Raw genomic sequence first — 25,269 nt, forward strand, 5'->3', positions numbered from 1 at the left:
AATAATGCCTCCATTTCTTTAAGGCCTAAACTATTGCATAGAACTCTTGATCATAAACATAATACTTCTTCTTTGCATCATTCAATTTTTCACTAAAATATGCAATAGGCTTACCTTCTTGGCTTAATACAACCCCAATAGTGCTGCCACTAGCATCACAATCCACCTGGAACACTTTTTTAAAATCTAGAAGTGCCAACACAGGCTGTTCTGTCACCTTCTTGTTCAGCAATTCAAAACTTCTCGCAGCTACTGCAGTCCATTTGAACTCTTTTCTATCCCCTCTTATTGTATCAGTTAGGGGTGCACACATGCCACTGAAATTCTTAATAAACTTCCTATAAAAACTAACTAGACCATGAAATGATCTTACCTCAGTAGCAGACCTTGGAGTAGGCCATTCCAAGATGGCTTTTACCTTCTCTGGATCCATTTTGAGACCTTCAGGTGATATAAAAAACCCCAAATAGACTAACTCCCTTTTTGCAAAGATACATTTTTTTAGATTAATTAATAGTTTCTCTTCCCTTAGCCTTTCAAGGACACTACGAATATGCAATAAATGTTTTTCCAAAGTCTTGCTGAAAATTAAAATATCATCCAAATAAACAATAACAAATTTTCCCAAGAACTTCTCAAGTACCTCATTCATGAGCCGCATGAAGGTGCTTGGGGAGTTCGTCAATCCAAAGGGTATGACTAACCACTCATAAAGACCCTCCTTGGTCTTGAAGGCTATTTTCCACTCATCTCCTTCTCGAATCCATATCTGGTGATAACCACTCTTCAGATCTATCTTTGTGAAGTACTGAGCTCCACTCAAGCAGTCCATAAGATCATCCATCCTTGGCAAAGGAAACCGGTACTTGATGGTTATCCTATTTATAGCTTGAGAATCTGTACACATCCTCCACTCTCCATCCTTCTTTGGTGTGAGTACTGCAGGTACTGCACATGGACTCAGGCTCTCCCGAATAAAGCCCTTCCTCAACAGCTCCTGAACTTGTCTATTTAGCTCCTCTGTTTCAATAGGAGTCATCTTGTGAGTAGCCTTGTTAGGCAAACTAGCTCATGGAATCAGATCTATCTGATGACTGATTTGCCTAACTGGTGGCAATCCATCTGGAACATTATCATAGATAATATCTCCAAACTCCCCTAGTAAATCTGAAACTTCAAGTGCTATTTCACTACTACCTTCTTTATCTTTCCTAGGAATCAAAGCATAGCACATATGCTGATGTTTCATGCCATCTAAAAACTTCCTTCCATCAACAAGAAAAATCCTAGCACTGCTACATACCTTTTCACCTTCCTTTTTCATGAGCTTCAATTTGTGGCGAACTCCATCCTTTGTCAGAGAGTATGTTTTTGCATGTCCATCATGCACTGCATGTCTATCAAACTGCCATGGTCTACCCAACAATAGATGGCAAACATCCATCAAAATAACATCACAGAGAACTTCATCATTGTAACTCCCAATTTTGAATTTCACTAAACATTGTTCACTTACCAGAAACTTATGATCATCTTTTACCCACGCAATCCGATAGGGCTGGGGATGTTTCTCCCTCTTGAGCTTTAGCTTAGAGACCATCTCTTCTGATACCAAGTTATCAGTGATACCACCATCAATGATCACGTCACAACATTTATCCTCACATTTGCATTGGGTACAAAACAAACTCCTCCATTGTCCTGGTTAAATCTCACCACTTAGTATGACTCTTTCATTTACCAAGGTCTCTGATGATTGTGCAGCCTCATCCACATGAGCAACCCTAGCTTGGCCCTCAGCTCTCGTATCTTTCCTTCCTTGTCGTTGAGGGCATTCAAAGGCATGATGACCTTCTTCATTGCAATGGAAATAGGTACCACAGAAGCCTCCTCTTCCTTGTCCATGTCCTCTACCTCTTCCTCTCTGATTTCAAAAGTCTTGGTCATGGGAGTGGTTGAAACACTCATTCCTCTGGTTCCTGCTAGTACCCTCATCTTCATTTTTCTTTTGGGTTTCATTGCGGCCTCCAGATGAACTACCACTTCCCCTTCCTCCTTGACCGCACCCTCTTTGTCTTCCTCCAAACCTTTTATTTAGCTTCTCTTCAACTCATAGGGCAAACTGGTATGCCTCTTCAACGCTAGTCATTCTTACCAGACTTATTTCCTCCCGGATGCTAGGTCGCAACCCACCGATATAACGAGAAACCTTCTCCTTATTTGCTTTTGCATGTCCCGCTCTAATCAAGAGTCGATAAAATTCCTCTGTATATTCTTGGACTGATCTTCCTGCTTGCTTTAACCCATGCATCTTCTTAAACAAATCAAGCTCATAGTCCACAGAAATGAACTGCTTCTTCAATTTGTTCACCATGCGATCCCATCTTGTGATCTTCTCCTTTCCTCTTCTATTTCTTTCCAATTGGACCTCTTGCCACCAGATTTTGGCATGGCCTTTCAGTTTGGACTTTGCAAACTTAACCCTATCTGGGTCCTTGATATCCTCATACTCAAAGTATTGTTCCAGTTCATTGATCCAATCGATCAACTCATTTGGTTTCAGATTTCCTGAAAATACACCCACTTCAATTGTGGGTCTTTTCCCAAACTTAGCAATGGCCCTAAAAAGCCTTTCCTCTGCATGATTCAGAACTTCCCCGTCAAATTCCCCTTCTGGTTCCATTGCTTCTTCTTCATTGCCATCCTCACTAGCGTCACCTGCGACAACGTTTGCTCCTCTACGGAGCTCCTCTTGCAATTCTTGTACCTACCTTTGGAGGGCTCTAACCTCCTCAAGATTAATAGCTTTGGCCCTTCCACCATGTTCTCTTCATGGAAGCATCTTCTTAACTCAAACCCACAGCCACACAGTCCTGCTGTAAACTGCTTCACAGTCAGCATTCTGTCTACACACTTAGGAAAACCAGCTCTGATACCACTTGATGGAGACACAACCCAAGAACAAAATGGACACAACAGAAAGGAAAAATTATATTAATTGAGAAAATAAGCTAGTACAAATAGTACAAAAAAATAAACTTGGAAACATGCCCTAAGGGCTTACAATAGCATAAATCTGGAGATAATTTCTCCTTTCAGTACCACCTCTCAAACTCCACTCTGAACTCCCTTTTACAATGCCATAAATCTCCTTAAAAAGACCCCAAAGGGTTAAGGACTAGGAGTACATTCTAGAAAGTGCTAGTAGCCATCCACCGACCAAACAGAAGGTTCCAAAAGCTATGTTAGAAGTTGGTGCAAATCTAGAAGAATCCATAAATGGTAACTGAACTTCCGGGAGGCATAACTTTTGAACCGTAGCTCCGATTGACGAACTTTTTACATTTTTGGAAAGCTCTCGAAGTGCTCTATAGCCCTATGGACAAGCTTTGCTCATCCCCTATATTTGGCCCTTTTCAATGTCATTTAATGCCCCTAACCTGACTTTGAAGCATTCTTAAGAGGTCTCCAAAACTTGAAAAACTGCAACAACTTTCAAACCGTGGGGCCTTTTGACCTGATTCTTTTTCTGGAATGCTCTAAATTACAATTACATTCATCTAGCCAATTCACACTTTCTAGATCAGCAAAATGATGGCTAAATTGCATGCTCCTATTTTTTCAAGATTTTCTAGCACACTAATAGTTCAACTGTGAGAGTTGGAACCTTTATTTGACCCAAATGGGTATCCAAAAATAAAAACACATGAAACAGAAACTAAGTCTAAGTACATTTTTTTTTTGGGTCACACAGGATTGCCCTTATACCTCTAGATGCTCCTGCATCAGACACTCAAGGTAGATTGAAAAGTGACCTTGTCACTTTATGAATGGTAGAGGAAATCCCAAATGGGAAACCTCAGCTGCTAAAATCCAAGTTGAGTCCTCGATCGATCGTCCTTTCCATTTGACCAAATACTCTTCATACTGCTTGTTTCTGGTACTTCTACCCACATGATGATTTAGAATGTCTTCTATCTCCTCCTTCTTAGAAGTAGGAATTGGAAATGGCTCTAACACCAGCTCCTCATCTGCACCATCATCATGATACTTTGTTAAATCTGCAATGTTGAAAATGGGAGAAATGTGAATACCATCTGGAAGCTCCACTTCATATGCATTTCCTGAGTCATGTTTCTTCAAAATTTTGCAGGGGCCAAATTTCTTCATTTTCAGCTTGTTGTAAGTACCGGCTGGAAATATTTCTTTCCGTAGGTGCACCATGACTAGATCCCCTACTTAGAATTCCTTATGTCTTCTCCTTTGATTAGCTCTAGTTTTATACTCTTGATTCATCTTGGTAATGTGTGCTTGAACCTCCTCATGTAGATGCTTGATATATTCAACAAATTCTTCCACTTCAGCACTTGTCCTCTCCCCTTGCTCTATCTTCCTCAATTTTGGTGCAGTCCTTGGGCTATTCCCATATACAATTTGGAATGGTGATTTTCGAGTACTCCTATTTATAGAATTATTGTAAGCAAACTCTGCTTTTGGTAGAATCAAATACCATCCCTTGGGCTTATCCCCAACTAAACATCTTAGAAAATTGCCCAGACTTCTGTTTACCACTTATGTTTGGCCGTCAGTTTATGGGTGATGCGTGGAACTGAATTTCAAGTCTGTTCTCAACTTTTTCCACAATGTCCTCCAGAAATACCCCACAAATTTAGTATCTCTATCAGAAACTATACTCCTTGGAAGACCATGTAGTCTTACCACATCTTTGAAGAACAAGTCTGCAATATGGACATCATCATGAGTTTTGTGGCATGGAATGAAATGTACCATTTTGGAGAACCTATCAACCACCACAAATACTAAGTCATTACCCCTTTGTGTCCTTGGCAATCCAAGAACAAAATCCATACTTATGTCCTCCCATGGCCTTGATGGAATAGGCAATGATTGATATAGGCCAGTATTGTGACTAAAGCCCTTGGCAACTTGACAAACCTAGCAACTCTGTAAAGAATTCTTCACATCTTGTGAAATTTGAGGCCAAAAATAATGTTCTCTAAGAATGGCAATGGTCTTATCTCGACCAAAATGTCCGGCCATCCCTCCACTATTTTTCTCCTTAATTATATTTTTTCTCATAGAACTCCTTGGAATGCACAATTGACTACCTTTGAACAACATGCCATCTTGAATCAAATAGTCTAACCACTTGGTTATATCTACAACAACAGGTTCTTTACAAGCTTTCCATGCTTCTGCAAAATCAGGATTCTCAGGGTATAAATTCTTGAGTTCATCAAACCTAACTACTTCAACCTGCATTATTGTAAGCAACAACTGTCTCCTACTTAGTGCATCTGCAACCCTGTTAGATTTTCTACTTCTATGCTTCAACACAAATGTATAGCTCTGCAAGAACTCTACCCACTTCATATGCCTCTGATTCAATTTACCTTGGCTATTTAGGTACTGTAATGCCCGATGATCAGTATACAAAAAAAATTCCTTTGGAAATAAATAATGCCTCCATTTCTTTAAGGCCTGAACTATTGCATAGAACTCTTGATCATAGACATAATACTTCTTTGCATCATTCAATTTTTCACTAAAATATGCAATAGGCTTACCTTCTTAGCTTAATACAGCCCCAATAGCACTGCCACTAACATCAGAATCCAGCTGTAACACTTTTTTAAAATCTGGAAGTGCCAACACAGGCTGTTCTGTCACCTTCTTCTTCAGCAATTCAAAACTTCTAGCAGCTACTGCAGTCCATTTGAACTCTTTTCTATCCCCTCTTATTGTATCATTTAGGGGTGCACATATGCCACTAAAATTCTTAATAAACTTCCTATAAAAACTAACTAGACCATGAAATGATCTTACCTCAGTAGCAGACCTTGGAGTAGGCCATTCCAAGATGGCTTTTACCTTCTTTGGATCCATTTTGAGACCTTCAGGTGATATAACAAACCCCAAATAGACTAACTCCCTTTTTGCAAAGATACATTTCTTCAAATTAGTTAATAGTTTCTCTTCCCTTAGCCTTTCAAGGACACTATGAATATGCAATAAATGTTCTTCCAAAGTCTTGCTGAAAATTAAAATATCATCCAAATAAATAATAACAAATTTTCCCAAGAACTTCTTAAGTACCTCATTCATGAGCCACATGAAGGTGCTTGGGGCGTTCGTCAATCCAAAGGGCATGACTAACCACTCATAAAGACACTTCTTGGTCTTGAAGGCTATTTTCCACTCATCTCCTTCTCGAATCCGTATCTGGTGATAACCACTCTTCAGATCTATCTTTGTGAAGTACTATGCTCCACTCAATTAGTCCATAAGATCATCCATCCTTGGCAAAGGAAACTGGTACTTGATGGTTATCCTATTTATAGCTTGAGAATCTGTACACATCCTCCACTCTCCATCCTTCTTTGGTGCGAGTACTGCAGGTACTACACATGGACTCAGGCTCTCCCGAATCAAGCCCTTCCTCAACAGCTCCTGAACTTGTCTATTTAGCTTCTCTATTTCAGTAGGAGTCATCTTGTGAGCAGCCTTGTTAGGAAAACTAGCTCCTGGAATCAGATCTATTTGATCACTAATTTGCCTTACTGGTGCCAATCCATCTGGAACATTATCATAGATAATATCTCCAAACTCCCTTAGTAAATCTAAAACTTCAAGTGGTATTTCACTACTACCTTCTTTATCTTTACTAGGAATCAAAGCATAGCACATATGCTGATGTTTCATGCCATCTAAAAACTTCCTTCCATCAACAAGACAAGTCCTAGCACTGCTACATACCTTTTCACCTTCCTTTTTCATGGGCTTCAATTTGTGGTGAACTCCATCCTTTGTCAGAGAGTATGTGTTTGCATGTCCATCATGCACTACATGTCTATCAAACTGCCATGGTCTACCAAACAATAGATGGCAAACATCCATCGAAATAATATCACAGAAAACTTCATCATGGTAACTCCCAATTTTGAATTTCACTAAACATTGTTCACTTACCAGGACCTTATGATCATCTTTTACCCATGCAATCCGATAGGGCTGGGGATGTTTCTCCCTCTTGAGCTTTAGCTTAGAGACCATCTCTTCTGATACCAAGTTATTAGTGCTACCACCATCAATGATCACGTCACAACATTTATCCTTACACTTGCATCTAGTACAAAACAAACTCCTCCATTTTCCTAGTTCAATCTCACCACTTAGTAGGACTCTTTCATTTACCAAGGTCTCTCCTCTTTCTGAATCCTCTGAACATGATGATTGTGCAGCCTCATCCACATGAGCAACCCTAGCTTGGCCCTCATCTCTCCTATCTATCCTTCCTTGTCGTTGAGGGCATTTAAGGGCACAATGACCTTCTTCATTGCAATGGAAACAGGTACCATGAAAGCCTCCTCTTCCTTGTCCACATCCTCTACCTCTTCCTCTCTAATTTCCAAAGTCTTGGTCACGGGAGCGGTTGACAAACTTGACAAACCTGGTAACTCTATACAAACTTCTTCACATCCTGTGAAATTTGAGGCTAAAAATAATGTTCTCTAAGAATGGCAATGGTCTTATCTCAACCAAAATGTCCTGCCATCCCTCTACTATGTTTCTCCTTAATTAGATTTTCCCTCATGGAACTCCTTGGAATGCACAATTGACTACCTTTGAACAACATGCGATCTTGAATCAAATAGTCTAACCACTTGGTTCTATCTACAGCAATAGGTTCTTTACAAGCTTTGCATGCTTCAGCAAAATCAGGATCCTTAGGGTAAAAATTCTTGAGTTCATCAAACCCAACTACTTCAACTAGCATTACTGTAAGCAAGAACTGTCTCCTACTTAGTGCATTTGCAACCCTGTTAGATTTTCCACTTCTATGCTTCAACACAAATGTATAGCTCTGCAAGAACTCTACACACTTCATATGCCTCTAATTCAATTTACCTTGGCTATTTAAGTACTGTAATGCTTGATGATCAATATACAAAACAAATTCCTTTGGCAATAAATAATGCCTCCATTTTTTTAAGGCCTGAACTATTGCATAGAACTCTTGATCATAGACAGAATACTTCTTCTTTGCATCATTCATTTTTTCACTAAAATATGCAATAGGCTTACCTTCTTGGCTTAATACAGCCCCAATGGCGCTGCCACTAGCATCACAATCCACCTGGAACACTTTTTTAAAATCTGGAAGTGCCAACACAGGCTGTTCTGTCACCTTCTTCTTCAGCAATTCAAAACTTCTCGCAGCTACTGCAGTCCATTTGAACTCTTTTCTATCCCCTCTTATTGTATCAGTTAGGGGTGCACATATGCCACTGAAATTCTTAATAAAATTCCTGTAAAAACTAACTAGACCATGAAATGATCTTACCTTAGTAGAAAACCTTGGAGTAGGCCATTCCAAGATGGCTTTTACCTTCTCTGGATCCATTTTGAGACCTTCAGGTGATATAACAAACCCCAAATAGACTAACTCTCCAAGATGGCTTTTACCTTCTCTGGATCCATTTTGAGACCTTCAGGTGATATAACAAACCCCAAATAGACTAACTCCCTTTTGCAAAGATATGTTTCTTCAGATTAATTAATAGTTTGTCTTCCCTTAGCCTTTCAAGGAAACTATGAATATGCAATAAATGTTCTTCCAAAGTCTTGCTGAAAATTAAAATATCATCCAAATAAACAATAAAAAATTTTCCCAAGAACTTCTTAAGTACCTCGTTCATGAGCCGCATGAAGGTGCTTGGGGCATTCGTCAATCCAAAGGGCATGACTAACCACTCATAAAGACCCTCCTTGGTCTTGAAGGCTATTTTCCACTCATCTCCTTCTCGAATCCATATCTGGTGATAACCACTCTTCAGATCTATCTTTGTGAAGTACTGAGCTCCACTCAAGCAGTCCATAAGATCATCCATCCTTGGCAAAGGAAATTGGTACTTAATGGTTATCCTATTTATAGCTCAAGAATTTGTACACATCCTCCACTCTCCGTCCTTCTTTGGTGCGAGTACTGCAGGTACTGCACATGGACTCAGGCTCTCCCGAATCAAGCCCTTCCTCAAAAGCTCATGAACGTGTCGATTTAGCTCCTCTGTTTCAGTAGGAATCATCCTGTGAGCAGCCTTGTTAGGCAAACTAGCTCCTGGAATTAGATCTATCTGATGATTGATTTGCCTTACTGGTGGCAATCCATCTAGAACATTATCAGAGATAATATCTCCAAACTCCCCTAGTAAATCTAAAACTTCAAGTGGTATTTCACTTTTACCTTCTTTATCTTTACTAGGAATCAAAGCATAGCACATATGCTGATGTTTCATGCCATCTAAAAACTTCCTTACATTAACAAGAGTAATCTTAGCACTGCTACATACATTTTCACCTTCCTTTTTCATGGGCTTCAATTTGTGGCGAACTCCATCCTTTGTCAGAGAGTATGTGTTTGCATGTCCATCATGCACTGCATGTCTATCAAACTGCCATGGTCTACCCAACAATAGATGGCAAACATCCATCGAAATAAAATCATAGAGAACTTCATCATGGTAACTCCCAATTTTGAATTTCACTAACCATTGTTCACTTACCAAGACCTTATGATAATATTTTACCCACGCAATCTGATAGGGCTGGGGATGTTTCTCCCTCTTGAGCTTCAGCTTAGAGACCATCTCTTCTAATAACAAGTTATCAGTGCTACCACCATCAATGATCACATAAAAACATTTATCCTCACACTTGCATCTGGTATGAAACAAACTCCTCCGTTGTCCTGGTTCAATCTCACCACTTAGTAGGACTCTTTCATTTACCAAGGTCTCTCCTCTTTTTGAATCCTCTGAATGTGATGCTTGTGCATCCTCATCGACATGAGCAATCCTAGCTTGGCCCTCAGCTCTCCTATTTGTCCTTCCTTGTCATTGAGGGCATTCAAAGGCACGATGACCTTCTTCATTGCAATGGAAACAGGTACCATGAAAGCCTCCTCTTCCTTGTCCATGTCCTCTACCTCTTCCTCTTTGATTTCCAAAGTCTTGGTCATGAGAGTGGTTGAAACCCTCATTCCTCTGGTTCTTGCTAGTACCCTCATCTTCATTTTTCTTTTGGGTTTCGTTGCGGCCTCCAGATGACCTACCACTTCCCCTTCCTCCTTGACTGCACCCTCTTTGTCTTCCTTCAAACCTTTTATTTAGCTTCTCTTCAACTTTTAGGGCAAACTGGTATGCCTCTTCAACGCTGGTCATTCTTACCAGACTTATTTCCTCCTGGATGCTAGGTCTCAACCCACCGATATAACGAGCAACCTTCTCCTTATTTGCTTCTGCATGTCCCGCTCTAATCAAGAGTTGGTAAAATTCCTCTATATATTCTTGGACTAATCTTCCTGCTTTCTTTAACCCATGCATCTTCTTAAACAAATCAAGCTCATAGTCCATAGGAATGAACTGCTTCTTCAATTTGTCCACCATGCGATCCCATCTTGTGATCTTCTCCTTTCCTCTTCTGTTTCTTTCCAATTGGACCTCTTGCCACCAAATTTTGGCATGGCCTTTCAGTTTGGCCTTTGAAAACTTAACCCTATCTGTGTCCCTGATATCCTCATACTCAAAGTATTCTTCCAGTTCATTGATCCAATCGATCGACTCATCTGGTTTCAAATTTCCTGAAAATACACCCACTTAAATTGTGGGTCTTTTCCCAAACTTAGTAATGGCCCTAAAAAGCCTTTCCTCTGCATGATTCAAAACTTCCTCATCAAATTTCCCTTCTAGTTCTATTACTTCTTCTTCATTGTCATCCTCACTGTCGTCACCTGTGGCAACATTCGCTCCTCTACAGAGCTCCTCTTGCAATGCTTGTACCTGCCTTTGGAGGGCTCTAACCTCCTCAGGATTAATAGCTCTGGCCCTTCCATCACACTCTCTTCATGGAGGCATCTTCTTAACTCAAACCCACAACCACATAGTCCTGGTGCAAATTGCCTTACAGTCGGCGTTCTGTCTACACACTCAGGAAAACCAGCTCTGATACCACTTGATGGGGACACAACCCAAGAACAAAATGGACACAACAAAAAGGGAAAATTATATTAACTGAGAAAATAAGCTAGTAAAAATAGTACAGAAAAATAAACTTCGAAACATGCCCTAAGGGCTTACAATAGCATAAATCTGGAGATAATTTCTCCTTTCAGTACCACCTCTCAAACTCCACTCCGAACTGCCTTTTACAATGCCATAAATCTCCTTAAATAGACCCTGGAGGGTTAAAGACTAGGAGTACATTCTATAAAGTGCTAGTAGGCATCCACCGACCAAAGAGAAGGTTCCAGAAGCTACATTAGAAGTTGTTGCAAATCTAGAAGAATTCAGAAATGGTAACCGAACTTTCGAGAGGCATAACTTTTGAACCGTAGCTCCAATTGACGAACTGTTTACATTTCTAAAAAGCTCTCAAAGCGCTCTATAGACCTATGGACCAGCTTCACTTGTCTCCCATTTTTTGGCCCTTTTTGAAGTCATTTAATGCCCCTAACCTGACTTTGAAGCATTCTTAGGAGGTCTCAAAAACCCAAAAATCTGCAATAACTTTCAAACCATGGGGCCTTTTGACCTGATTCTTTTTCTGGAATGCTCTAAATTACAATTACATTCATTTGGCCAATTCACACCTTCTAGGTCACCAAAATGATGGCCAAATTGCATGCTCCTATTTTTTCAGAATTTTCTAGCACACTGATAGTTGAACTGTGAGAGTTGGAACCTTTATTTGACCCAAATGGGTATCCAAAAATAAAAACACATGAAACAGAAACTAAGTCTAAGTACATTTTTTTTTTGGTGACACAGGATTGCCCTTATACATCTGGATGCTCCTACATCAATATATATATATATATATATATATATATATATATATATATATATATATATATATATATATATATATATATATATATATATATATATATATATATATATATATATATATATATATATATATATGTACATATATACATATATATATACATACATATACATTTATACATACATACATATATATATATATGTATATATGTATGTATATATATATACATACATATACACACACACACACATATATATATGTATGTATGTATGTATATATATGTATACATGTGTATATATATACATACATACATATATATATATATATATACACATACATACATACATACATACATATACATACATACATACATATACATACATATATATACAAATATACATACATATACATACATATATATACATACATATATATCTATACATTCATACACACGCACACATACATATATATATATATATATATATATATATAAAGTGCAATAGATTAAACTATATTGGAAAACAAAACAAGCACCCTGTAAAAACTAGCTACCAATCACAGAAACATTAGTAAATTGTAACACTACTACTACTCACAATACCAATAAATATTTATCCAATAACAAGTACAAGGTACGCAATATTTTTTATTTATTTAACTGCCCTTAATACAAGTACAAGTACACAGATTGAACCATTCTCAATTTGAAAACCTCAAAAAAACAAGTAAACATCATCCAAATATGATTCCATAAAGATTCTAAAACATATTGAGTTCAGTACAATAATGAAGTACAATCTCATCCTTAAATGCCTATGTCCCAAAATATGGACCCTACAAGAAAATGACTAATGATTCAGGAAGAACTTCAATAAGCATCTTTAGCTACTTGTAAACTTGAAGCACCTGGAAACACACAGGATGCAACACAAAACAAAAGAGGGCTCAGTACACACTGAGTTGAAAAGCATAATCCACCTGCATGCATGTTAGACCAAACATTTACATAACCATAATGCAAATATCCATTTCACTACAACATAGTGCAATTCCAAAATTAATATGCAAGAAGTAAACCTTTTCTCATTATTGCAAAATTAAACTCGCACTAAGAATAAAACGTAAATGAAACATATATATACTGAGGTGTCATCGTTATGGCACTAAGATACTGCATCCCTGTATGGTATGCTCATAGTCAACACATAAGGAGTTTCTCTATTATACTTGTCAATGACAGAATAGAGATATGCCTTGTTCTTCGTACTTGACCATATAGGTCTAAGTCATAGGTAAGGCCAACTATATTTTATATATGAATTAACCCACCCAATTCATTTTATAGTTATCACTGAATTAATTAACTGAATAAGATAAACCAAATTTAGCCACCCCAATATACGTTCATCATAGCTATTCTTAAAATACACATCAAACAGATTTTCTAAGAATGTTCATGCTAAAAATATAATTTAGTATTCAACATGATACTACATCCTTTAATCTATTCGAACATTTCTTAACATTGCCTATTTCCAAGGTAAATTTAGACTACTACAACAACAAAAAAAAATATTATAATAATAGAACCCGTAAATACAATTAAATTAACATCTTAACCTAATGATATTTACTAATCTTAGTACTATACTATTCATCCCTGCTTTCATAACAATCTTTACTTATCCTTTGAAATAGCTAAATAGTCAGATCAAGTACAAAAGATACCTTTGTTTTGAAAATGAATTCCATCAACATATTTCATAATTGAAACTTAAAATGAAATTGACTTTCCATTTCAATAAAATTCAGAAAATAGCTCTTACTCTCATTAAAACAGAGTATAACCTTTAATATAATTAAATTTCTTTTTGTTTCAAAATTATGATTGAATTGTAATACAATATTCTAATACCATTGATAGTTTTCTTACAAGTTCAGATCCCATCATTGTTTGAACAGATGACCAATCAAAACAATATGACTTCTTTTCTAATCATAGTCAAATTTCTAAGTTTATAAAAACTATTATTGCAGTATTCTATGCAACTATTTAACAATATGTCATTACTCTGTTCTAACTGCACTAAGCTTTCGAAGATACAATTTGAAACCATATCATAATTGTTCTCTGAGAGTAATCGAACAAAATCAGAACACAAAATCCTTTGAAAATGTATATTAGAAATCGGCTAATACTATTAAAAAATTTTCCACCGTCTGTTCTCACTAATCAAAATATAGCCTAAAGTTCTATATCGATATTATAACCAATTGTTTACAAAATGCGTCGAGCATCTTTTATAGAATTCCAAATTCACAAAAAAAAACCTTTCTTCTTAAGAATATTTGACTATTCAATTTAAACCTCACAAATAAGATCATTAGCATAACTATAGTTATGCTGTTACAACACAAATCAAATTTCATTTATAATACAAGACAATTGCTTGACAAAATGTTGATGCCCTCAATACTTTCTAACTGACACTACAGAGACAAAATCCTCATGTTTTACCGATGGAAACATAATTACTATGTACTAAACTTGTGACATCCAAAATACATACTGCAAACAACATAATTATCCGTGCACAAAATAAAACCCTAAAATCCTCTAAACACATCACAAAACTATTACGCTTGTTTAAAGCTGATTTGTATGACAAAATGCCGATGACACTAATTGCATAAGAAATTTAACTTAACTGGGGTTTTTTTTTTTAAACACTTAATAGTCTATCTAATATCATGACCAACCTAAGTTTAAAACCATTGTTTGCTAATAAGCTATACTCTAGTTTGAACAAGTTATTAGGATAAACAACTGTGGCCTAATTCAAATGCGAACCAATGACTATAAAAGAAAACCCGATTCCATTGATCGAAATGTTTAACCTTGCTCATATAACACTATACACAGTGATCTCCACATTTCATTCAATATAATAAAAATCCAAAAGAAAACAACATAACCAAAAGATAGTTACATGCAAACTCTAATTAATTTTGATGATAAGTTAAAAACACAGAGTTTGGCTATATAAAATCGATAGCTGTGAGCTATATGATAACAAACAACAAAGCTCAGGCATATCCATGTTTCCCAAGCACACTTTCATAAACTCCCTCAAGTATGGGATCAAACATTTCCCAGAAAACATCTCTGAACCTTGTCTACTTCCAGGCTCGAGAGTGGATTACGCAAATATCCTTTAGAACATTATAAAATCATACTCCTAACATTCCTATTTTAAAATTAAATACAATAATATGAGAGAAAGAAGGGATAGAGAATCCCCCTACTTGAGAGATAGTAGAGGGTAATTTCTCAGCTCCAAGAACTTCAGCAACTCATCAAGAAAGCCAAAGCCCAAAATAAATACCACACTTCCAAAATGTAGAGACCCAAATACTGGCTTGCAACAGTGGATACGATGATCAACAACATAAACTAAGAGAAGTTTATCGAAAGAACTGGTTGAGAGCAACACCACAATGCTCGACCTTAAAAACTTGAGATCTTTTCAACAAATTCTTCCATGAACCCGATTCCACAACAACAGGGGTTACAAATGTTCTTCAATCAGAGTAGTGCGGCAAAATTTTTGGCCCTTTCTCAATAGATAACCAAACTATCAACATGAAATGGCATACTATACTAACAGTGCCATAAAACCCCATTACTATGAATTCAATGATCTTTCCCTCAAAACAGAGCCGCGCATACGGCAGTTCCACTACCTCCGCCACATTTTTGTCATGTTTGAAAACAATGCAAAATTCTTTAATTCTTGAGCATGTGAAACCATTAGGTTTTAGGAATACAAATCCTTAATACGACTACCAAAGCTTTTGCATATAAAATAATAGCATGAAAGTGTTATAAAAGCTTTGGGTATCATACTCATTCTTAATACACATTAGTGTATATTAATATCGTCAAGGTGTCCAATTCCTGAATATGATAGAAATAACTTAGGAAAATATACTTAAGGTAAATAAACTTAAAAAAAAAAAAAATTGAAGTAAATAAACTTCTTTGTTTCAAAGATATGCAAATGCAAATTTAAAATAACAAATGAATATGTTAACTTCAACTATATATATATATATTAGATCAATCCTTTTTAATCATTCATCTCTCAAATATAACTAAAATCCAAAAGCACACAACATGTTATATTCAAACGTATTTGTATTGTCTTGTTAAACATTCATCATGCTAACTTTTATCCAATTTACGTACAGTCACATGATGCAACATACTTTGAAATTAAAACATAGTAAATCATATTGATTTTTTTTTTTGATCTGCAGTTAGAAACATGTCAGTGTTTACCTTAAACATCAAAATCTTATTTAAAGCACATCAATAATATTAATTACAGAATTGTTTTTAAAAGCATACTCAGTAACAATGTAAAAATTAGAGAAATTAAACATAGTAGTTCTGGCTCCTATAATAAGTTTAACCACAAATACATGTCCCTCAGACATTACAAACCAAGTTTAATAGATAATAGAACGTAACATCAAAAAAAAAAACTTATAATAATAAAGTCTTAATATGAAAATAATCGAAGTAGTGGTCAGGCATGACATCCTCCCCCACTAGGTTACGACTTTCTCCTAGAAGTCAACAAACAAGTGCGGATGAGGTGCTCTCATCAGTTTAGTGTCCTCCCAGGTGGTAGATGTTTCATCATTGGGGTCCCATAGGACCTTTACCTACTTTATTTCTCTTCCTCTTAAACTCAAAGTTCTAGTTTGCATGATCTGTACTAGTTCCAGCATGATTTGACCATCCAAAATCTGCAAATTTTTCCAATCAAGCACGTGAGCAATATCAGGTATATACTTATGTAATACTGAAATATGAAATACATTATGTACGTGTGAAAGACTCAGTGGCAAGGCAAGTTTGTAGGCAATAGTTTCAATCCGTTCCAGAATTTCAAACGGACCTACAAATCGTGGTGCTAACTTGGATCCCTTTCCATATCAAATTGGACTCTTACACAGCCTTACCCGGAGAAACACTTTCTCACCAACTAAGAATTGACGGTCAATCCTATGCTTATCAACATATTTCTTTTGTCAATCTTGAGCAGTAATAAGGTGTTCTCGGATCTTCTTCACTTGCTGCTCCAAATCTTGCAACATATCAGGTCCTAAAAGAATCCTGTCTTCCAAATTGTCCCAACTGAGAGGTGTCCTACAAGGTCTACCATACAATTCTTGGAATGGTGCCATACGTATGGAATTGTGATATCCATTATTATACATGAATTCTACCAAATGTAGATACTCTTCCCACATATTTTGTCTATCCATTACGTACATCCTAATCATGTCTTCCAGAATCTGGTTGACATGTTCAGTTTGCCCGTCTGTTTCTGGGTGATAAGCTGAACTAAAATTCAGCTGAGTACCTAACTCTCACTGCATGGATCTCTAAAGAGATGAAGTAAACACTGGATCCCTATCAAAAATAATCTTTTTAGGAATTTCGTGTAACTTAACTATCTATTCCATATATACTTTGGCAACCGTTGCTACATTATAGGACGATCTAACCAGAACAAAATGAGCAACCTTTGAAAATTGGTCTACTACCACAATAATAGCATCATGCCTACGAGCTATAATAGGCAATCTAGTTATAAAATAAATAGAAATGGTGTCCCATTTCCATTTTGGAATACTATGTGGCTGCAATAGTCCCGCAGGGTGTTGATGTTCAGCTTTAACTCGCTGACACTCCAAACATCGAGCCACAAAATTTGCTATGTCTCTTTTCATTCCAAGCTAGTAATAATGCTGCTTAAGGTCAACAAGCATTTTCTTGACTCTCGGATGAGCTAAATAAGGTGCTTTATGAGCCTCCAACATAACAAGATTTCTTAAATCTCCCAACTCAGGAATGTACACACTCCCTCTATATAGTAGCAAGCCTTCAGAATTCATTGAATACCCTTCAAAACACCCTTCTAAGATGCTGCCACTGTCAAAAAAAACCTTAACATCTTGAAACCAATGATCTACAGAAAGATTCTCAAGAATCTTATCCCTAAGATCCATTGTTAAGATCAAAGAAGATAATTCATGTCGCCTTCTGCTAAGTGCAATAGCAACCACATTCTCCTTCCCTTGCACATACTTAATCTCAAAGTCATGTTCACACAGGAACTCCATCCATCTTTGTTGCCTAGTGTTGAGGTCTGGTTGTGTGAAAAGATACTGAAGGCTTCGATGGTCAGAATGTAACTCAAAATGTTGACCTAGAAGAAAATGCCGCCACTTAGTCAAAGCATGCATAATAGCAGCAAGTTTGAGATCATGAGTAGGGTAATTCACCTCATGACTCTTTAGTTTTCTAGATTCATAAGCAATAACACATCCATCTTGCAACAACACTGCCCCTATGCCATCCAAAGATGCATCAGTGTAAACCACGAACTCCTTAGTAGAATCTGGAACAGCTAGGACTGGTGCACTGGTCAAACATTCCTTAAGTTTCTGAAATGCTACCTCGCACTCCTCTATCCACACAAATTTCTTCCCTTTTCTCTGAAGGGATGTGATAGGATGCGCTATTTTGGAGAAGTTTGACACAAATCTATGGTAATAGCTTGCTAAACCCATGAAACTTCGAACCTCGGACACATTCGTAGGTGCTGGCCAATCAACAATAGCCCAAATATTGGATGGATCTACAGAAATTCCATCACCTAAAATAATATGTCTTAAGTAGAAAATCTTTGATCTGAAGAATTCACACTTCTCAGGATTGGCATATAGTCTATTCTTACGAAGACATTCCGAAAACTTGCCCTAAATGCCGCTCATGCTCCTCAAAAAAGTTTAGAATACACCAAAATGTCATCCAGAAATACCACTACGAACTTTTCAAGGTAAGTTCTAAACACACCATTCATTAGGCTCATGAAGACAGAAGGTGCATTTGTCAACCCAAAAGGTACTACTATGAATTCGTAGTGTCCATACCTAGTGCGAAAAGCTATCTTACGAATATCAGCTTCTAGGATTCTAAGTTGATGATACCCAGATTTTAGATCAATCTTCGAAAAGACTCGAGCACCCTTGACTTGGTCAAACAAGTCATCAATTCTAGGCCAAGGATACCTATTCTTAACAGTGACCTTGTTCAATTGTCTATAGTCTATACAAAGTCTTAAAGAATCATCTTTCTTCTTGACCAAAATTATCGGAGCACCTCAAGGTGATACACTATGATGAATAAAACCTTTCTCCAAAAGCTCCTCCAACTAAAATTTAAGTTCAACCAGCTCTTGAGCTATCATTATATAAGGAGTCTTGGAAATTGGTTCTGTTCCTGGCACTAAATCGATCCGAAAATCAATTTCTCTTCTCAGAGGTATTCTTGGAATCTCTTCAACAAATACATTCGAAAAAATTTGCAAGACTGGATGATTGTGAGAAGAACCCTTAGTCATGGAATCATTTAAGTCGTTTACCAATATGGCAAACAAACTGCAGCCTATTTGAGCACACTTTGCCAGTTGCTTGGCAGAAATTGTTCGCAAAGAGATGGGTCTCTTGATTCCCACAATAACTCTAGCAAATCCAAGATCATCAACACAACTGATTGACTTATCCTTGCAATCCAAAATGGCTTGATGCTATTCTAACCAATCCATACCCGAAACTATGTCATATGATCCTAAAGGTATAACCCTAAGGTTCGTTGAAGTAGTGAAAGTTTTCATATGAATTTTATAGTCAGGAGCAACAATATCAATGTTCACCTTGGATCCTGACGCTAACTCCACTTGCCCTCTGTCCCTTGCCCTAACCATAGGAATACCACTATTTTCAACTAAAAAAGAAGAAATAAATGAGTCTATAGCTCCAAAGTCAAATAAAATAGATACTTTCATACCTTGAGTATTACCCTGAGCTTCAATAATTGTGTTCTAGTGTTCGGCTTGCTTCTGATCCAGGGTTGCAAAGATACAGTGGTTCCTGGAAGAATCACCAATTGTCGCTTCGGACCTAGCTGGCTTAGGTCCTATCTTTGGCTTGTCCTAGTTAGGGCACTAATACTGGTAATGACCCAACTATCCACAATAAAAACACTCAACAGATTTCCTAAATCCAATGTTCTGACCAAAAGGATTAGGCAATGGCTTATTACTCTGCACACTCTGAGGTGGTTGAGATGGTTTACGCTGTTCTTAACCCTTGGAATTCTTACCGATCTTTCTCTTCTTGAATTTCCCACCTAAAAATCTTGATTTTGAACTGCCTTGTGGAGGCTTTTGATTCCTATTGACATCCAGAGTAGGTGGATTCATGCTGGTTTTGTATGAAGCACCATGATATCCAAACTTCATCTCAATCAACTTTGCTCATTCTGAAGCTTCCTGCATAGTCAAAGGTCAAAAAGTTCTCACTTCCTCCCTAATCTTGGGTAAAAGTCCTCTGATGAAGTGCTGTATCATGGCCTTATCATTTTCAGCCCATGCAAAAAACTTCTTAAGCTCGTAGAACCTACGTTCATAAGCTTCCAATGTAGAGCTAGACTGCACAATCTGAAAGAACTCCTCTGCATGGGCCTGACGCCAACATTTAGACATAAACCTCTCCTTGAATCACTCTACAAAGAGCTCCCAAGTAACCAACTCCTGCTCCCACCACAAGGAACCAAATCCTCTCATATTCATAACTGTCCATCTTACCTTCACGTTACTCATGTGATATGTAAGACAAAGCATCGCTCAATGTTCAGCAACCAAGCTTCTATCGCTGTACCTTGTTTTGTACCGTAGAATAACAGTCCTTTCATCTTGGAAAAATCCTTTAGCTGAGCTCTTGCCACTAGATCTTCCTATATAGGAAGGTTAATACCTTGCACAAGAGGTCTCCTATCATTCACTTCCCCATGAGGAATCTAGTTTTAGCCTCAATATTATCGAGACATTCCAGTATCCTCTGAAGTACCATAGCTTGATCTGCCTGATTATTTTGGTTATTTCTAACCCCAACATTCTGATCAAACTGATCATTCCCAGCAAAATTCTGGTGCCTAGGACCTCTACCATGGCCCCTGCCCCTGCCTTGACCTTTGCCAGCAAGGTTATCATTAGGAATACCATGTCCTCGAGTTCCTCTAGTGATGGGAGGTAATGATAGCAACCTACAAAAAAAAATTATTAATATGCAACAATGACGGGTTGAACCCTAAAACCCAAGAGTCATGGTTATTCAAACCTGGCTCTGATACCAAATGTAGCACTACTACTACTCACAATACCAATAAATATTTATCCAATAACAAGTACAAGGTACATAATATTTTTTATTTATTTAACTCCCCTTAATACAAGTACAAGTACACAGATTGAACCATTCTCAATCTGAAAACCTCAAAAAAATAAGTAAACATCATCCAAATATGATTCCATAAAGATTCTAAAACATATCGAGTTCAGTACAATAATGAAGTACAATCTCATCCTTAAATGACTATGTCCCAAAATATGGACCCTACAAGCAAATGAATAATGATTTAGGAAGAACTTCAATAAGCATCTTTAGCTACTTGTAAACTCGAAGCACCTGGAAACACATAGGATGCAACACAAAACAAAAGAGGGCTCAGTACACACTGAGTTGAAAAGCGTAATCCACCTGCATGCATGTTAGACCAAACATATACATAACCATAATGCAGATATACATTTCACTACAACATAGTGCAGTTCCAAAATTAATATGCAAGAAGTAAACCTTTACTCATTATTGCAAAATTAAACTTGCACTAAGAATAACATGTAAATGAAACATATATATACTGAGGTGTCATCGTTATGACACTAAGATACTGCATCCCTGTATGGTATGCTCATAGTCAACACATAACCGATTTCTCTATTATACTTGTCAATGATAGAATAGAGATATGCCTTGTTCTCCGTACTTAACCATATAGGTCTAAGTCATAGGTAAGGCCAACTATCTTTTATATATGTAATTAACCCACCCAATTCATTTTATAGTTATCACTGAATTAATTAACTGAATAAGATAAACCAAATTCAGCCACCCCGATATACATTCATCATAGCTATTCTTAAAATATACATCAAACAAATTTTCTAAGAATGTTCATGCTACAAATATAATTCAGTATTCAACATGATACTACATCCTTTAATCTATTCGAACATATCTTAACATTGCCTATTTTCAAGGTAAATTTAGACTACTACAACAACAAAAACAAATATTATAATAATAGAATCTGTAAATACAATTAAATTAACATCTTAACCTAATGATATTTACTGATCTTAGTACTATACTATTCATCCCTGCTGTCATAACAATCTTTACTTATCCTTTGAAATAGCTAAATAGTTAGATCAAGTACAAAAGATACCTTTGTTTTGAAAATGAATTCCATCAACATATTTCATAATTAAAACTTAAAATGAAATCAACTTTCCATTTCAATAAAATTTGGAAAACAACTCTGACTCTCATTAAAATAGAGTATAACCTTTAATATAATTAAATTCCTTTTTGTTTCAACATTATGATTGAATTGTAATACAACATTCTAATACCATTGACAGTTTCTTACAAGTTCAGATCTCATCATTGTTTGAACAGATGACCAATCAAAACAATATGACTTCTTTTCTAATCATAGTCAAATTTCTAAGTTTATAAAAACTATTATTGCAGTATTCTATGCAACTGTTTAACAATATGTCATTACTCTATTCTAACTGCACTAAGCTTTCGAAGATACAATTTGAAACCATATCATAATCATTCTGTGACAGTAATCAAACAAAATCAAAACACAAAATCCTTTGAAAACGTATATCATAAATTGGCTAATACTATTGACAAATTTTCCACCGTTTGTTCTCACTAATCAAAATACAGCCTAAAGTTCTATATCGATATTATAACCAACTATTTACAAAATGCGTCGAGCATCTTTTATAGAATTCCAAATTCACAAAAAAAAACCTTTCTTCTTAAGAATTTTTGACTATTCAATTTAAACCTCACAAATAAGATCATTAACATAACTATAGTTATGCTGTTACAATGCAAATCAAATTTCATTTATAATACAAGACAATTGCTTGACAAAATGTCGATGCCCTCAATACTTTCTAATGGACACTATAGAGACAAAATCCTCACATTTTACTAATGAAAACATAATTACTATGTACTAAAATTGCGACATCCAAAATACATACTGCGAACAACGTAATTGTCCGTGCACAAAATAAAACCCTAAACTCTGCTAAACACGTCTCAAAACTATTATGCTTGTTTAAAGCTGATCTGTATGACAAAATGCCGATGACACTAATTGCATAAGAAATTTAACTTAACTGGGGTTTTTTTTTTTTAAACAGTTAACAGTCTGTCTAATATCATGACCAACCTAAGTTTAAAACCATTGTTTGCTAATAAGCTATACTCTTGTTTGAACAAGTTATTAGGAGAAACAATTGTGCCCTAATTCAAATCCAAACTGATGACTATAAAAGCAAACCCGATTCCATTGATCAAAATGTTTAACCCTAGTTGTATAACACCATACACAGTGATCTCCGCATTTCATTCAAGATAATAAAAACCCAAAAGCAAACGACATAACCAAAAGATAGTTACATTCAAACTCTAATTAATTTCGATGATAAGTTAAAAACATAGAGTTCAGCTATATAAAATTGACAGCTGTGAGCTATATGATAACAAACAACAAAGCTCAAGCATATCCATGTTTCTCAAGCACACTTTCATAACCTCCCTCGAGTATGGGAACAAACATTGCCCTGAAAACATCTCTGAACCTTGCATACTTCCAGGCTCGAGAGTGGATTACGCAAATATCCTTTAGAACATTATAAAATCATACTCCTAATGTTCCTATTTTAAAATTAAATACAGTAATATGAGAGAAAGAAGGGATAGAGAATGCCCCTACTTGAGAGATAGTAGAGGGTAATTGCTCAGCTCCAAGAACTTCAGCAACTTGCCAAGAAAGCCAAAGCCCAAAATAAATACCACACTTCCAAAATGTAGAGACCCAAATACTGGCTTGCAACGATGGATACGATGATCAAAAACATAAACCAAGAGAAGTTTATCAAAAGAATTGGCTGAGAGCAAAACCATAATTCTTGGCCTTAAAAACTCGAGATCTTTTCAACAAATTCTTCCATGAACCTGATTCCATAGCAACAGGGGTTACAAATGTTCTTCAATCAGAGCAACGCGACCAAATTTTTAGCCCTTTCTCAACAGATAACCAAACTATCAACACGAAATGGCCGACTATACTAACAGTGCCATAAAACCCCATTACTCTGCATTCAATGATCTTTCCCTCAAAACAGAGCCGTGCATACGGCAATTCCACTACCTCCACCACATTTTTGTCATGTTTGAAAACAATGCAGAATTCTTTAATTCTTGAGCATGCGATTGTTAGAATTCTTTAGAATAACTGAGAGGGGGGGGGGGGGGGGGGGGTGAATCAACTATTCAAGGTCCAAAATGTCCTATTAATACCTTTCTAATACTTTTATACCCTTTTCATCTGTTCAAACTTAAAATAGTCATATAAACAAATTACTGTAAATCAACATGCAAAGATAAAACATTCAAGATCAACACATAACACAATGATTTACGTGGAAACCCAATTTGGGAAAAACCACCAGTAACATGCTACTTGATTCTCACTCTTCTGAAGTGATGCCCTGTTAAAAGCCTGCCCTGTTAAAGGCTTACAACACACTGTTAAATATGACCTTGTTAGAGGATTTCACCAAACTGTTAGGAATGGGCTTGGTTAAAGGTCTTTAGAACATCCACTTGGAATGTCACCCTGTTAAAGGATTTATCTAATGGCTGTTAAACCAACCTAAGTCCATAGGATTTATATTACTGTTACAATTGCTAGAAAGTAACGATAATGGTCTTTTGATCTAACATAACTTACAACATACTTTGCAGATTTCAGATCACTCTTTCAGTTCAATCCTTATGCTTGGCTTCAATCACTTTAGTTCTGACTTGCTTGTCACTCTCTCAAGCTTCGTCTCCTTGAGTTTACCTATTCATTCTGCTAATGCAATCATCCTTGTGGTCGTCTATCCAAACAGAGTTCCTCAACATTTCATGCTTTAATGCTTGACCAGGGCTCTCTCTCTCACTATCCCTTATTTTTAACTCTCTTCCACACTGTTTTCTATTAACTTATGTCTTCTTATATACAAGTCTAATTTTCCTTTGCCGCTCAATTCTCCCTCTCTAATTTTAGGGTTTCAAAAATGGATTAGGTAGGATACAATGTATCTACCCCATATCTTTTTTTCT

The sequence above is a fragment of the Cupressus sempervirens genome, chromosome 10, assembly GCF_028749045.1.
Source record: "Cupressus sempervirens isolate cs-2001-9-10 chromosome 10, ASM2874904v1, whole genome shotgun sequence".
Taxonomy (NCBI): Eukaryota; Viridiplantae; Streptophyta; class Pinopsida; order Cupressales; family Cupressaceae; genus Cupressus; species Cupressus sempervirens.